The sequence below is a fragment of the Trachypithecus francoisi genome, unplaced genomic scaffold, assembly GCF_009764315.1.
Source record: "Trachypithecus francoisi isolate TF-2019V2 unplaced genomic scaffold, Tfra_2.0 Contig01665, whole genome shotgun sequence".
In the NCBI taxonomy this organism is placed as follows: Eukaryota; Metazoa; Chordata; class Mammalia; order Primates; family Cercopithecidae; genus Trachypithecus; species Trachypithecus francoisi.
This window is the reverse complement of record NW_022681447.1, coordinates 734,634-750,877: the sequence shown is the minus strand read 5'-3', so window position 1 is coordinate 750,877 and position 16,244 is coordinate 734,634. Positions and strand designations below refer to the sequence as shown.

Genomic DNA, 16,244 nt, shown 5'->3' with positions numbered 1-16,244 from the left:
TCTTCACCAGAAACTGCGCTTAAAACAAGCTTAAAACGACACAATTCACACTGGGATCCAGCTCTGTCTTGCTGTTGATATTCATCCTGGGAGACGGGTAGCCAAGCCCAGTGGGAAGGACTGTGGGGACCGCTGTTGATTCTGTGCTGCAGCTTGAGAACCTGGAGAGGGGACTTCACCACTCTGCACCTGTTTCCTCATCCACAAAATGTGATGAGCTGACCTCACAGAGGGTGCACCGGGATCTAATGAGACCATGCACAGAAGGGGCACAGCAAGCCTGGGACAGAGTGAGGCCCTCTACCTATCACAATACCTTATTTTGCAGATGCAGGACTCACTTGTCCCACTGCGTGACTCACTTGTCTCAGGTCACCCACAAGCTCTGATGCCTTGACCAGCTCCCCTCTGCCCAACCAAAGGACAAAAAAGGGAGGCTTCGATGGGACTGTTAATAGGGTCATGTCCCACAGACCCTAGAGGCTGGGTGGGGCTGGGAGGCTTCCCAAGCAGGTGGCAGTGAGCTCCCACCTGAGCTATGGCAAGTAGAGACCTAGGCGTGAAATTGCTCAGAGGTCTATAACTTAAGTTTCATGCAAGGACTCATTCATTCAACATGCCTCTGTTTAAAGTCTGCCAGTGGCTACCTTCCTTGCACCTCACTGGACTCTCTGCAGCCCTGTAGGCTCTGGCCCTCCTGTTATGGCTGTGACTTCAGTGTGGCCATTACTTGTTCCCTTGCTCACGGTCTCCTCACAATTCCAATTACTCACCAAGTTCTCTCCTGCCTCAGGACCTTTGTACTTGATGTTCTCTCTGCCAAGGATGCTCTTTCCAGCAGGACAGGCTCCTGTAGTCCCAGCTACTCAGAAGACTGAGGTGGCAGGAGTGTTTGAGGCCAGGAATTCAAGTTCGGCCTGGGCAACACAGCAAGACCCTGCCTCTAAAAGAAAAAAAAATGCTCTTCCCAGACTCTACCCATGGCGGTTCCTCCTGCTATTTAGATCTTTGCACAGACAGGCCTCCTTCTCTCACCCCCAGTCAAGGAGCCCTAGCCATCACTTCACCTGCTAATTTTCTTCCTAGCACTTACTGCTCTAAAATTATCTTCGTCATGTATCTAAGCATTTGTTTGCTGTCTGTCTCTTCCCACCAGGATGCCAGCTCCATGACAGCAGGGACCGCATTGTCTCTGCTGATTCCTCAAGACTCAGCAAGGTGCCAGGTGCCCAGTAAATGAAGTTTACATGAAACCAATAGAGTTTTGAAATCGAAAATGTTTCTCAAACTGTAAAGAAGTGAGCACAGGTGAGGGCTAATGGTGGCGTGAGGGTGGGGGCCTGGCCTGACGCTGGAAGCTCCCGAACGCAGGGCGCTAGACTCCTCCCGGGCCTCACCGGGATCCCACCGCAGAGGCCCCCTCCCGCAGGCGGGCGGGGGGCGCGCAGTGGGGCGCGCGGACCGCCAGGGGGTGCTGTCGGGGCGCGCACGGCCCACCTGGCGCCCCGGGCCGCGAGCGAGCGCAGCCAGGCCGCCCGGGAACTTTTTTCCTCGCGCTCTCGCTCTCCTTCTCCCCCCGCGCGTCGCCCGCCCGCCCGTCCGCTCTTCCTGTGCGGAGGGGATCGCATTTCCCCGCGGCACCCGCGGACACCAGGCAGGCCCGGCCGGGTGCGCGGCCAGGGCCCGGTCCCCGCGCCCCCGGGCGCCGCCCCCGCCCGCGGCTGGGCTCCGAGAGACTAGTGGGAGAGCGAGTGCGGCGAAGGCGAGAGGCGAGCCGAGCAGGCCGCCCAGCCCGCGGCCCGAGCGCTGGCGCGAGGAGGGGGCGGCGCGGCCCACCCTCCTTCCTGCCTGGCCGCGGGCCGGCCGGGCCGCCGCGCCCCGACCCCCATGGCCACCCAGGCCTCCGGGCCGCGAAGTCGCAGCGCCAGACCCAGGGCCCCCGAGTGAGTGCGGGCGCCGAGGTGAGCAGCGAGCGCCGGGGCGCGGGGGGCTCAGTGGACGCTGCCCTGGGGCGGGGGCGGCGCGAGGCGTCGGGATCCTAGGCCGGGTGAGGAGCCGAGGCGGGTTCGGGGACCGAGCGCGCGCGCTGGGTGGCGATCTGGGGTCCGCGGGGTCCTTGCTTTGTGTGGTGTGGGGGGTGCGCGAGGTCACCGGATGGACGTCTTGGGAGCTGCAGGGTGGGGGCGCCCTGCGCCGCGGTGAGGGTCTTCTAGGGGATGTGCGGCCGGCTGAGGTCGGGTTGGGGAATGGCGCGAGGGGCGAGTGTGGCAAGGGCTCTGCGTGCGCCGAGGCGCGGAGTGTTTGCGGAGCGTGGGGTGGGGACGTGGGGAGCATTCGCGCGGCGCCGGGGGCGGGGGGAGCTTTGTGAGTGCGTCCGAGGTGGGGGGCGGGGAGCTGACTTCCCCATGCGTGACCCGGGCCCAGCGTGGCCGTAGCGTAGGAGTCAGGGCCGGCAGGGGCGGCGAAGGCCGTGCGTGGCGAGATGGGGTGCGCGGGCTCTCTGCGGTGTCCCCACCCGGGCAGCGGCGCCGGGGCCTGTGCGCAGGCCCGGAGGCCGGGCAGGAAGCGGCCCCCGCGACTTGGGGAGCTCTGTAGCGGCCCGGCCCGGGACGCACGGGCCCTTCGGGGATGACGTCACGGGCGGGGGCCCCGGACACGCGAGCCTGGCACCCCATAGACAGCGGCGCAGCCCGCCGCCCCGCCGCTTTTTTCGAGGTCGGCCCCCCCTCTCCCGCGCCTTGAAGGCAGGGAACCCGGGAGGAGGACATGGGGGCCGAGTGCGGCGGGGACAGGGGGTGGCAGGACGCGAGGGTGACATTTGGAGCCTGGTCGCTCCAGGGGCCTCCGTGGTGGGGTGGAGGGGAAGCGAAACACCAGCCAGGCCCTAGGCCGTCGTGGCCACAGCTTCCTGGGGCGCCCGTTTTCCCGGCGAGCAGTTTTCCTTCTTGGGACTCTTGGTCGTTATCCAGTCCACGCAGGGGCCGGAGTGCTGGCTGCAGCGGTGCCCTCCTGCGCGGAGCCGGGGCTGGCGGGGGTACGGCGGGCCTTGGGCTCTGAATGGATGGGAGCGAGTGTAACAATGCGCCGGTGGGGGCTGGGGGAGGGGAGGCCGCGCGCCTGAATGGCGGAGCCGGCCGGGCGCTGCTCCGCGCGCCCCACTCTCTCCCGCGCCCCCTTCCTCGCGGTTTCGGCGGGCCGGGAGTCAGGGACCCACTCGGGACCTGCATGGTTCCTCCCACCAGTATTGCCCCCCCGCCCTCCCCCTTTATGTCTTTTCCAACGCAGTAGTGTGTTGAGAATTCAAGGGCATTACATCTGGTTGCAATCCAGTTTCATGCCGCTGCCGGGCTAAGACCTCGCGCTGACGTCAGAGCAGGGGAATTACTTCTTTTTATTTTATCTTTTTTTAGTTGTCTGCTGCCCTGGGAGGAGAGGCGGGGGTGGGTTAGGCAAGCTCTGATGTGGAGGCGCCAGCGTGATGGGAGCCCCGAGCTGGGGGCTCTGCTTCTCTTCCTGCCACTGCCCCCCTCCGTTCTCCATACAAACCTCGTTCTGCTCAGGGTCAGGCCCACCCCAGGTGGGGGGCAGCCCTCGCTGCAGACTGAGTGGTGGCCCCTCCCTGCTGACCACACAGCTGGGTTTTCAGAGGCTTCCCTGGGACGTGGCCCTCGGGATCTGGAAGCTGGAAAGGAATCTTATAGTTTCCCACCCCTCCCCCTCTTGACAGGCAAGCCGGTAGGAGCAAGGAGAAGTGGCCTTTTGCGTGACACAGAAGTGGACACAGTCATTCTGATCTCAGGGCAGGCTCAGCCCTGTAACTCTGGCAAAAGCTCTCACAAGCAAAAGACTTGGAGAGGAGGAGAATGTATCAAGGCGAGATCCAGGCCCTAGAAGCCAACTGTGGAGTGGGCAAAATAGGACCTTTCCACCAACCTAGCATCCCTCTGGCTTCTGTGGAGATAAAGGGAACTCAGGGGTACTGAATTTGCCTTTCTCTTCCACTAGACTGTGGGACTCTTATAGGCAGGGACCCTGTCTTATTCTGTTTATTTTATTTTTGAGGCAGGGTCTTGCTGTGTGGCCCAGGCTGGAGTGCCTTGGCACAAACACAGCTCACTTCAGCCTCACCTTCCGGGGCTCAAGCGATCCTCCGGCCTCAGTCTCCTAAGTAGCTGGGATCATAGGCCCCCGATACCACACCTAGCTAATTTTTAATTTGTTTTTTTTTTTCCTAGAGACAGGGGTCTTGCCATGGCTGGTCTTGAAGTCCTGGGCTCAAGTGATCCTCCCTCTTTGGCCTCCCAAAGTGCTGGGATTACAGGAGTGAGTCAGTGCGCCCAACCTTACTCTTTAGACTCCCAAGCCTAGACCAATGGCTTTCAAACTCTTGCCCGTGACATATAGTAAGAAATACATTGTAGGTAACTACACAGGTCACACTGTATATAGCTGAAACAAAAGTTTACTGAAATAACTCCCTTACTGTCTGTTGGTCTGTGATACTTTTTGTTCTAGTGTATTTGATTTTTTTAAAATTACTGATTGCTACCCACGAAATTAATTTTGCAATCCACTGATGGATCATACCCAGAATTTGAAAGAAACAGGCCTAGGAAATGAATTTGCCATCTATTCATGCAACAAATGTTCATTGCAACTAATAATTCCTGCCATTTTAAACTACTCAAGTAACACTTGGATACTTGGTTGAAAAATGCAAATAAGCCAGAAATATATGTAGTAAAAGTAAAAGTTCCCTTGGCACCCTCCCTGCAGGTAACCCCAGTTAATAGTTTGAAGGGGTCCTTCCAGACTTTTTGTTACGTGTGTGTGTATATATATATATGTGTGTGTGTGTGTGTGTGTGTGTGTATATATATATCTCACATATACCAATCCATGCATAGTTTTCTTTTTCCCCAAGTGAGGACACACTGACTGTGGGCTCTTACTCGGCAGCTTCCTTTTTCTTCTCTGTTTGTCTTGGAGAGGCTGGTTGTATGGCGAAGTCCCTCAGGGCAAGTTCTGGGTTGACTCCTGGCTCCACCACATACTGAACAGGCCATTTACCTCTCTGTGCCTCAGTGTCCCCATCTTTACAATCAGGAGAATAACAGTACAGACCTCACGGGACTGAAGTGAAGATGCGGTGAGTTAATCCATATGAAGTTTAGAGCACTGCTTATGCCAGTAAATGCTGATTGCTGCTGTCATTATTGTATTATTATTGCTATTCTATCTCCATGGCAGCCCATGTTTGAAATGCATTGCTTTTAACAGCTGCCTGTGGCCATGGCATGGGTGTCTTTTTCCTCCCCTATCCAATGTGTGGCTCCACAGGGAGGGAGAAGGTGCAACAGCAATGGTGTGTACAGAGCAGCGTCTCTGTGGGAGAGGCACCTGGGTGCTGGGCCCAAGGGAACAGGGATTTTCCAAGGACCCACTGTTTCCAAAGTTCTGTGCTTAATGTCGGGGTTCAAGCAGGAAGCATCCCTGCACTTGACCACAAGAAGGTCACAGCCCAGTGGGTGATTGGGACCCAGCTCATAGTCAAGGCCTTGACCAGAGCTGGGGGCTTCCTGGAGGAGGGGCCTTTGAGCAGGTGCTTCAGGCACAGCGAGGTAAGAGTGAGAGGGGCATTCCTGGCAGAGGGAACACAGTGAGCAGAGCAAGTCTTTGGAGGCTGGAAGGGATGTGGTGTGCTGTGGCCAAGAGGGGAGGACTTGGCTCAGAAAGAATGGTGGTGGAAGAGGGATGGGCTCTTGCTGGGACCTCCTCACTGGCCTCCCTGCCTCCATCCTGTCCCCTCCCAGGTGCTGGCCAGCAGCACTGTCAGTGATCATTCTAAACCCAGCAGATAACCTCCAGTGGCTCCTGCTGCCTTCTGAATAAAGGTCCCATCTGTAGTTCTTCCCATGCTGCCTAGGGCCATTTCTGGTGTCCTCTGCCTGCCCTGTCCTCATTCAGTCCTGTCCTCTCCAGCCACAGCCGGCACCTCCTTGTTAAGATGTAGCCATGTGCATCCCTGCCTCTGTGCATCGGGGCTGGGCTGTTCCTTCCACCTGGGATGCCCTTCACCTTCCTCCCTGCTGCCCCAGACCAAAACAGACGTCCTGTCTCCTCCTCCTCTGACCTCTGAGGCAGTATGAGTCATCTCCCTTTGTCTATACTCGTGGCGTAGCGTTTATCACGGAATTATCGGCAGTTCTGCCAGTGTCTGTCCTCCCCATGAGGCTGGAGCATCGAGGCCTGAAAGCACGTCTCCTTGCTCTCTCCGGCCCAGCGCCAAGGGCGAGGCCTAGAACACAGGACGCTCAGAAATGCTTCCTGGCAGGAGGGCCAGGTGAAGTAGAGAGGGTGAGAGCCCCGACATTGTCTTCCGTGGGCCCCTTTGATCTTTAGCAAGGGCATGCTCAGGTCTGTGTGGATCTTGTGCTGTCAGACTTTAGATGAGTGGGGTGAGGGGCTTGGTGGGGTAGTGGGGCAGGGGGGTGGTGGGCAGCTTCCCCAGGCTGCTTCCTGAGGGGGCTGGGAGAAACTGGCTCGTCCTGTTCCCCAGTGATTGAGGCAGAGCTGTGCCCTGTTCCTGGTGGGTCACTGGGGATCTGAGATTGGAATGTGAAACCAGGGAGGGGGAGGCAGGGTGGGAGGCAGGGCTGGAGGCTGCCTGCAGGCTGGGGCTTGGCTGGCAAAGGACAGATTTTGCTCCACTGGTTCTTGAACCCATGTGAAGTGTGTGTGTGTGTGTGTGTGTGTGTGGTGTGGGGGGACAGAGCCGGGGAAGGGAGAGATGGGGAAGAGAAAAACATGAGGGCAGAGAGGTGGAGTGGGGGTGGGGGACCTGGGGAGTGTTGAGCAGGGACAGGGAGAGATGGAACTGGGGGGATGACAAGGAGTGAGGGGGAAGTTCCCGCTGCTGCTGCTGCTGGAGAGTATGAAGAGTGTGCTTAAGGCCAGGAAGGAAAGCAGCCAGGAGCATCGGCTCCCACCATCGTCAGCCATGCCTTCCTTGTCTGTCTAGGAGACAACCCTGAGTGTTCTCTTGCTCGGCTCCATGCTGGCACGGCCCCAGACAGGAGCAAGCTTGTGGTCCAGGCTTTGAGGCCCTTGAAGTCTAGGGGCCAGATGGACGATGAGCATCCGGTTTTTTTTTTTTTTTTTTGAGATGGAATCTCGCTGTGTTGTCCAGGCTGGAGTGCAGTGGCACAATTTCAGCTTACTGCAGACTCCGCCTCCCAGGTTCAAGCAATTCTCTGGCTTAGCCTCCCGAGTAGCTGAGATTACAGGCACCCGCCACCACGCCCAGCTAATTGAGCATCCACTTTCTGCACAAAGTGATCAGGCTTGGGGAGAGAAGGTGCCCAGGATGCTGTGCAGAGGCCGGAGGGAAGGGTGGAGCAGGCGAGCATAGGGTCGGGGGCAGGGAGGCCATTAGGCACTATGGTGGGGAGCCAGGACTGCTGGGGAATCTTCCTTTCCTCTCTGGCCTCAGTCTCATCTATAAATGGGGGGAGGATGGACTGCTCTTGGACTGATGGTCTGTGGACCCAAGTCACCCACTCCTTGGGCATGAGAAACCAGGGACCCCGTGGAGACAGCTGATAGAACAGGGGCAGCGGGCATGCTCAGAGTGTCTACAGGCCCATGGTCAGGGGGCTTAAGGGAGAACATGCAGAATCCAATGGAGCTTGGGTTCGCCTCCTAGAGTTCCCTTCTTGGATACTGTGCTCATGTGGAAGGAGAGATAGGGTCGGGGTAGGGGAAAGCACTGGATTCAGAATCAGGAAAAGCGTTTGAGTTTTAACTGAAGCATCCCTTGGGCAAGTCACTTTCCCTCTGTGAGGGTCAGTTTCCTCTTCTGTCAAAAATGTGAACGGGCTTTGTTGTAAGCATTAAAGGTGAGCTGCAGCACCGTGGCTCACACTTGTAATCCCAGCCCTTTGGGAGGCCAAGGCAGGCAGATCACTTGAGGTCAGGAGTTTGAGACTAGCCTGGCCAACATGGCAAAACCCCGTCTCTACTAAAAACACAAAAATTAGCCAGGTGTGGTGGCCCATGCCTGTAATTCCAGCTACTTGGGAGGCTGAGGCACGAGAATCACTGGAACCCAGGAGGCGGAGGTTGCAGTGAGCCAAGATAGCACCACTGCACTCCAGCCTGGGTGGCAGAGTGAGACTCTGTCTCAAAAAAAAAAAAAAAAAAAAAAAAGTGAGTGTTGCTGTGTTTTGTGATCTGGAAAGCAAGCAGGTCCTATAGCTTGGGGCCGTAAACACAGGCTTGGGGGTCACACCAGCCTGGGTTCAAATCCAGGTACCAACTGCTCACTGTCAGGCTCCATTTCCCTCCCCTTTAAAACAGGGGTAATAGGCAGGGCTTGGTGGCTCATGTCTATAATCCCGGCAGTTTGGGAGGCGGAGGCGGGTGGATCACTTGAGGTCAGGAGTTCGAGACCAGCCTGGCCAACATGGTAAAACCCATCTCTACTAAAAATACAAAAATTACTCGGGCATAGTGTCACCTGCCTGTAATCCTAGCTACTTGGGAGGCTGAGGCAGGAGGATGACTTGAACACGGTGGGGGCGGAAATTGCAGTGAGCCAAGATCGTGCTACTGCACTCCAGCCTGGGTGACTGAACGAGATTCAGTCTCAAAAAAATAATAAATAAAATGGGGATAATAACAAGCCTCTCCTGGTTGCTGGTGCACAGTTCCTCAGCTGGGCCATCACTGCTGGGCTGTTAGGCAGTTGTTTTTTGTTTTGTTTGTTTTTTGAGTTGGAATCTCGCTCTGTCTCCCAGGCTGGAGTTCAGTGGTGTGATCTCAGCTCACTGCAACCTCCGCCTCCGGGTTCAAGTGATTGATTCTCCTGCCTCAGCCTCACAAGCAGCTGGGACTACAGGCGTCTGCCACCATGCCCGGTTAATTTTTGTATTTTTAGTAGAGATGGGGTTTCACCATGTTGGCTAGTCTCAAACTCCTGACCTCATGATCTGCCTGCCTTGGCCTCCCAAAGTGCTAGAATTACAGGTGTGAGCCACCACACCCTGCCTTGGGCAGTTATTTTTATTGCTAAAGTGCTTTGTATGTAGAAGAGATTGCTATTGTTGTTATTATTATTTTATTTTTATTTTTATTTTGAGCTGGAGTCTTGCTCTGTTGCCCAGACTGGAGTGCAGTGGCTCAACCTTGGCTCACTGCAACCTCTGCTTCCTGGGTTCAAGCAAGTCTCCTGCCTCAACCTCCCTAGTAGCTGGCATTACAGGCACGCACCACCATGCCTGGCTAATTTTTTTTTATTTTTAGTAGAGACGGGGTTTCACCATGTTGGCCAGGCTGGTCTCAAACTCCTGACCTCAGGTGATCTACCTGCCTCGGCCTCCCAAAGTGCTGGGATTACAGGAGTGAGCCACCACGTCCGGCCAATTATTATTCTTTTTCCATTCATGCCAGGTCACATCTAAACCTTACCTGTAATAACATTGGCCAAAATGAGGAGTTTGGTGCTTGTTTCTTTTCTAGCCAGGTCAAGGCAGATGGACTGAGTGGGTCTTTTTACACATGGGGCAGGTGAGAATTACTAGTTTTCTGGCGAGAGTTTCTGTATGTAAAGGGACTTTGCTCCAATGGTGTAGGTGGACCCCAGGAAAGCATCCAGCAACTTGTGACTTCAGTAGCAGTATAACCACAAACTCTCATTCATTCATTCATTCATTCATTCATTTACAAATCACATGTGGAACACCAGGATACCGAGAAAACAGCCATGAATGAGATGCAGCTCTAATGCAGCATAGTGGATATGCATACGTATTTTGGACTTTGCCTGGGTTCAGATCCAGGGTCTACCACTGGTGAAGTTAGCCAAGTTATTTATCTCCTTTACTTGGTTCCATCATCTGTAAAATGTTGGAATTGATAGAATCTACCTCATAGGGTGGTGGTTTATTCAAGTCCAGCATCAGGTACATAGAAAGTGCCAGAGCATGGCCCTTCCTCCATTGTTGCTTTTATTCCTGCCCTAAAGGATCTCATGAACCAGCTTGGTGCTGGAGGAGGTCACCCTGGCCAGGCTTCTCCGTGAGGGTTGGCATCCAGAAAGGGGTGCCAAAGCTCCCCAACTCCTTGAATCAGACCCTTCTATAGCAATCTAGAGCTGCTTCTCTGCTTGGCTGCTGGGGCCTGATGCTGGGGAGGTCGTGTGAGGCCTTATTCACCTGGGAAAGTTGGCCTGTGTCTGGCACCAGGTGTACTTGATTTTAGAAGGAATTTCAGTCCAGGCCGGGCGCCATGGTTCACTCCTGTAATCCCAGCACTTTGGGAGGCCGAAGCGGGTGGATCACCTGAGCCCAGGAGTTCGAGACCAGCCTGGCCAAACATGGTGAAACCCTATCTCTACTAAAAATACAAAAAGATAGCTGGGCGTGGTGGTGGGTGCCTATAATCCCAGCTACTCAGGAGGCTGAGGCAGCAGAATTGTCTGAACCTGGGAGGCAGAGGTGGCAGTGAGCCAAGGTGATCGTACCACTGTACTCCAGCCTGGGCGACAGAGTGAGACCTTGTCTCAAAAAAAAAAAAAAAAAAAAGGAATTTCAGTTTCAAGTATGAAAGCAGAAAGTGTTTCCTAATTGGGTACTCCTCACCAGCCGGAGGCAGCAGGACTGCCTGCCTTTGTGTGGACCTTAGGCAGGTCCCTCAAGCTCGCTGAGCCCATTTCCTCCTTCATCAAAAGGCGAAAGTAATAGGACCTATTGCATAGTTTTGTTGTTAAGAGGATCAAATGAGATAGGGCCTCTAAAGCACTTAGCCAGTGCTGGGCACAGAATAGTGTGCTTAGTAAATATTGTGCCTATTAGTGATAATCAGAATTCTCAGACAATGTAAAGTAAAAACCACCTGAAAGATTTCTTAGGAGCTACAGCTTCATAGAGATGTGAAGTTGTAAACCTCCCACCAGCCCAAGTGGACAAAGAATTGTTACAGCAGCTAGAGAGACAGGAGGCCCAGAGAAGCTTAACTCCTGTAGCAAAGTCACCCAGCATTCTGGCTTGGGGTGGGCAGGGCTGGGGAACCAGAGCTGGCTTTCAGTCTGCTGCTCTCTGTTGCTTTGATAGGGATTCTTTCAGCAAATAGCTATGGGCAAACAGCATTGATACACAGCTGAGGTCACATGGGCCTGTCTTCTGGAAGCTTCTGTTCTGATAGGGAAAATAAAATTTCTACATGATTATGATAAGAGGTAAAATAAAATCACATTTTCTATTAGAAGGGTAAAGTCGTGTATTCATTCATTCAAGGGGGCTCTGTGCCAGGCTGTGGAGCAGTGGGTCTCATTCGGGGGTGATCTTGTGTCTCAGGGGACACTGGGCCATGTCAGGAGACATTTTTGGTTGTTTCAGCTAGGGAGGTGCTGCTGGCATCTAGTGGGTAAAGGCCAGGGATGCTGCTAAACATCCTACTGCACACGGCAGCCCCTGGAACCACACCATCAGCTGGCCCCTGATGTCTGTGTGCTGACGGTTGAGATGAGATCCCTGCCTTGAAAAGCAGCAGTGGCCAAGCAGATGGAGCCCCTGTCCGTTTGAAGCATATAACGTGGTAGGTGAGCAGACATTACAGAAATGATTGCCTAGATATGGATTTATTTGTAATGTGAGCTATGAAGGAAAAGGTAGCAGGAAGAAAGAGGGATGTGGCCTTTCCACTCCTTCAAGGGAGGGCTTTTGGGGAGGTATTTCCAGCCGAGGGCACAGCCCAGGCAAAGGCTCAGAGGCAGAAAATGCAAGGGTGTGTTGTGGGTGGGGAGGCTACCAGGTAACTGGTGTGTGCCTGGGGAGAAGTCAGAAAAAGAGCTGGCCTCGGGGAACCCAGGAAGTGGCTTCCAGAGGTGGGGAGAAGGCAAAGGAGAGGACTAAACCCTTTAGTCTGGTTTGAGGGAACTCCAGCCCTCAGCATGTTGTTCTCTGCGGGATCGAGCAGGGCCAGGTGGGCGGTGGGAGCACCCTAGCCCCAGGTGCTACCCTCCAGTCTGGGGCCCAGCCGTTTCCTTTTCTCTTGTTTGCAGCCTTCTGATAGGTGGGAAAGAGAAGCAGGAAAAAAGAGAGAGCAGAGGAAAAACAATATTTTCATTTCAAACACAGATAGGGGTGGGGGAGGCGGGAAGGAATCTGGTTTATGTTACCTTTGAGACGAGCACAGAAAATCCCCACCGTGGCCCAAAATAGCACTAAAACAGACGTTTTGCCAAATCAGACTTAATTGAGTGGCTCTCTTCTTGACTCCAGCGGGATGTGGACGGAGCTGGCTTTGTTCCCTTGGGGTGACACTGTCCTCTGGGGCCACTGCCCTGGCTAATTAAACTGAGAGGACCTGGTCTCCCAGGCAGGACAGGAGCCTGGGGAGCTGAACTTGACAGCCCTTGGCCTCTGCCTGAGAGGGCCAGAAATGGTTACAGGGGTTGGGAAGGTGCAGGGTTCCTGACAGGAGGGCCAACTGAGTGAAGGCATTGGTGGGAGAGGCCTGGTTCCTCTAATACATGAGTATCTGTCTCTTTGGATGCTGAAAGGGATCAGGAGAAAAGCCAGCATTGAGTGCCTGCTATTGTGCCAGGCATTGGGTGATCCTATTAACTGCTAAGTCTTATTAACTGTCCTATATCCATTATCAAGGTAACGGAAGCACAGAGAGGTTAAGTGATCTGCCTGAAGTCACAAAGCAACCAAGTGGCAGAGCTAGGATTAGAAATCATATCCGCAGGCTCCAAAGCCAGGCCCTGCCTGCTGCTTACCCCCTTCCCCCTGTTAGTCAGTCATCCATTCAGGAGCTAATTCCTGGCTATGAAATAATTTTGTGACGTTGTGGGAAATGAAGGCTTGTAGTCAGACAGCCATGAGCTTGGCTTCTGACCAGAGCAGTTTTTCTTTTCATGGCTTTCTCCCTCAGAGCCTCCTCTTTCCTCATCTATCAAGTGGGCATAATCATGCCTTTATCCTGGAGTTGCTGTAAGGGTTAAACTCAGCATAGAAGGGGATGAAAGGGGAAGGAGGAGGTCCCTGGGCCACCCAACTTGGCAGGGTGCAATAAAAGAGTCCTGGGTAGAGGGAGCCAGGCAAGATTGCAATATCTCTGTGCCTATCAGTGTTGGGTTTCTTTATTTGAAAGGGGAGAGAGGGCAGACTCTGCTCTGCAGGTAGAAAAAGTGGTGTGGAATGCAGGTATTTATTTTTCTCTGCCTGTGAAAGCCCCGTTTTCGCTCAGGCTGTGTAGGGCTTCCCGACGCTGCCGTGGGTGCGCACATCTGCACACTCTGGGGTGCCTGCCATGCAGAGGCGTCTGCCCAGGGTGGGCACTGAGGGCATCCACCATGTGATGCCCCCGTGCAGCCGGTAAGCTCTCATCACAGCACCTGGGGTACCTGGGAGTCCCCAGAAAGAGTGAGGATGGGTGAGGGCCATGAAACAAGGGCATCATTCCACCACCTCCTCTTATCAGGCCCTCCTGGTCCCATTCGTATCCTTATCTCCTGGCAGCCAGTGGGTTGCTGGGAAGGCAGGGGCAGCCTTCCTGATTGACAAACAAAACAAGCTTGCTCACAAAAGGAGAGGGGAGGCTGGCTGGGCCTCTCCAGTTCCCCTCCCCCTGCGCCAGGCATCTTTCCTGCTCCACCCAACTGGCACCCTACATTCTAAGATGCTGCTAGGGGGCTCCAAAGCCATTGTCGATGGTCAGGCCACCCAGGCTAGGAGCCCCTTGCACTGGGGAGGTGGATTCAAGGAGTGATGGGGTTGCCATGAGGCGGGGCTTGCTGCAATGGCCGCCCCTCCTTCCCTTCAGCTGGCTGGGCAGGCAGCTTGGAGAGGAAGCCAGGCGGCAGGTAGCTGAGAAAGACATCGGATCCAGGGGGAGCAGCAGAGAAAGCAAACAAACAGGGCTTTGTGTGGCTGCAGATTGGCGGCTCAGAAGGGAAGCCAGGCCTGTGGTAGGGGGAAGGGAGAGGAAGGAACGGGAGACCAGGCCATTGCTTTGGGCCGGAGATCGGCGGCTGGACCAGCCCGGGCTGGGTGGCCGGGAAGTAGGGAGTGCTACTCCGTGTGGACAGGCATCTGGAGTCACAGCCTGGCCGAGTCCCAGCTCTGCCACTTCGCTCCTTAACAGATCTGGGCATGTTTGCCCACCTAATCTGGGCAGTCATTCACACGTAGGACTCGCTCGCGTAGGAGGAGAGTCACCTGTCCTGGCCCAGTCAGTGTCTGCTCTCATCCTACCCTTGTCCCGTCACTGCTGGGAGGACACAGAATCAAAGGGATTCAGGGTCTCCTGGGAGCTGCTAGCCTTGCCGGGTCTCCAGGGAGGGCAGAGACTTCTGCTTAGATCTGTGGGCACTTTGGAGGCTTTGACCGGGGACGCAGCCGTGCTGAGGGGAAACGGGTTCTCTGCCCAATAACGGATGCCTGGGGTGTAGGTGGGCAGAGGCTGGCATCAGGCCCCTAAGCCAGAGAAACCAAACTGCCCCCTCCTCGTCGCGGTGGGGACGCACGAGGTGCGGGGAGGAACATAGCCAGGAAGACGGGCCTTCCTGTGGGGAGGGAGGGGCATCTTTTCTGGGGTGTGTGTCACATTCTGGATCCCAGCGAGGGCAGCCCCCAACCTGGCCCACCTCTCAGGGAGCTGGGAGGGCCCGGGCGGGGGGGGGAAGGCATAGGTAGGAACTTGTCAAGCCAGACGCCGGGGCAGCTCCACGCTCGCCTCCGAGGCCATTTCCTTTCCTCTCCTCGACCTCGAGAAGGAGCGGCGAGAGGGCAAATGCCCGCGCTTCCTCTTGGTCCCGCCCCTCCCCGCCCGCGGCGCCCACCATCTTGGCCGCGCCGGAGCCTTCTCCGCGGCGGCGTCCCACAGGCTGCGGTAGGGGCCCGCGACGCCGACGCCGGGAGGGGGCCCGGGAGCTTCGGGGCTCTGAGGCCAGGAGCGGGGCGGGGCGGGGCGGGCCGCTTGCGTCGCCATGGCAGCGCCTGGCCCGGCATGCTTCGCGGGGCGGGGCGGGGTGCCGAGACCCCGCCCCCTGATGGAGCCCGGGTCTTTTTCCGGGAACCCGGGGGCTTCCAGTCCCAGGGCTGCGGCCGGCGCTTGCGGGTCACTGGGCCAGGCGGCGCGCGTCTCTGAGCCTCGCTCTCCCACTCCCTGGATGTTTGGGGAGAATGCAAGAGATCCTGTGCGTGTTAGCCTCTGGACGGGCTCTGCTCAGCGAGCCCGGCAACCCCACGGCAGGGGCCTCGGGAAGCCGCTTCCGGGGGCCAGGATAATGGGGAGGCTGGACCCCTACCCCGACTCCTGCCGCTTGGGGGCTATTGAAAGTGTAGGCCAGGCGGCCCCTCACCTGCAGTGTCTGGGTCTCGAACTCTTCTCCGGGACTGCCCATGGGTCAGTCAGGACCTACCCTTTGCCCTAGGGTTGGAGAAAGGAGGGGGCCGGGAATGCGCACCTCACACGGTCCAGGCCTGGACCCTGCAGCGCCGGCCGGCCTCCCTCCAGCCCAGGAGCACGGGCCTCCCCTAGTTGGCAGTCGTTGGACTGTCTGGCCGGGAGGCAGATTCCTACCTTCTGAGCTCGGGCACCCCGCCTGCCCTGGGGCAGCCTCTTCCAGAACTTTACTGCCAACCCAGCCCTGCCCTTCTGCCAAAACTGCCCTGTCCCCACCCGGCCTTCTCGTGCCCTAAGTCCCTAGTTACTCCACAGCCGCAGCCACCTTCTTTCCCCAGTCTCTTTTTTTTTTTTTTTTTTTGAGCCAGAGTCTCCCTCTGTCGCCCAGGCTGTAGTGCAGTGTCGTAATCTCCGCTCACTGCAACCTCCGCTTCCCAAGTTCAAGCGATTCTCCTGCCTCAGCCTCCCGAGTAGCTGAGATTACAGGCACTCACCACGGCTAATTTTTTTGTATTTTTAGTAGAGACGAGGTTTCACCATGTTGGCCAGGCTGGTTCCAAACTCCTGACCTCAAGTGATCCTCCCACCTTCGCCTCCCTAAGTACTGGGATTACAGGTGTGAGCCACCATGCCCGGCCTCCCGTAGTCTTAAGAAGCACCCTCTGTCACCTCCTACCAGTACTGAGCAGGCAGCTAAATTGAATGTTGGCCTTTGGGTCTCCAAAGGGAGGCTGTGTGCTGGTTAAGAGGCTGTCCTTGTGCCTTTCTTCCTCCTCATCCAGGGCACATGCACAAAGAGGCTGAGAATGGGCTACAGTTGCAGCAGAAGA

General features: G+C 56.1%; 1 protein-coding gene across 1 annotated transcript in view; it reads left to right on the top strand.

Moving 5' to 3' along the window:
- The first annotated feature begins 1,832 nt into the window (after window positions 1–1,832).
- RAI1 (retinoic acid induced 1) overlaps window positions 1,833–16,244 on the top strand; it is a 130,078-nt gene continuing 115,666 nt past the window's right edge. The window contains 1 exon segment of the mRNA XM_033196529.1: window positions 1,833–1,961. The gene's annotated coding sequence lies outside the window, so the exon portion shown is untranslated.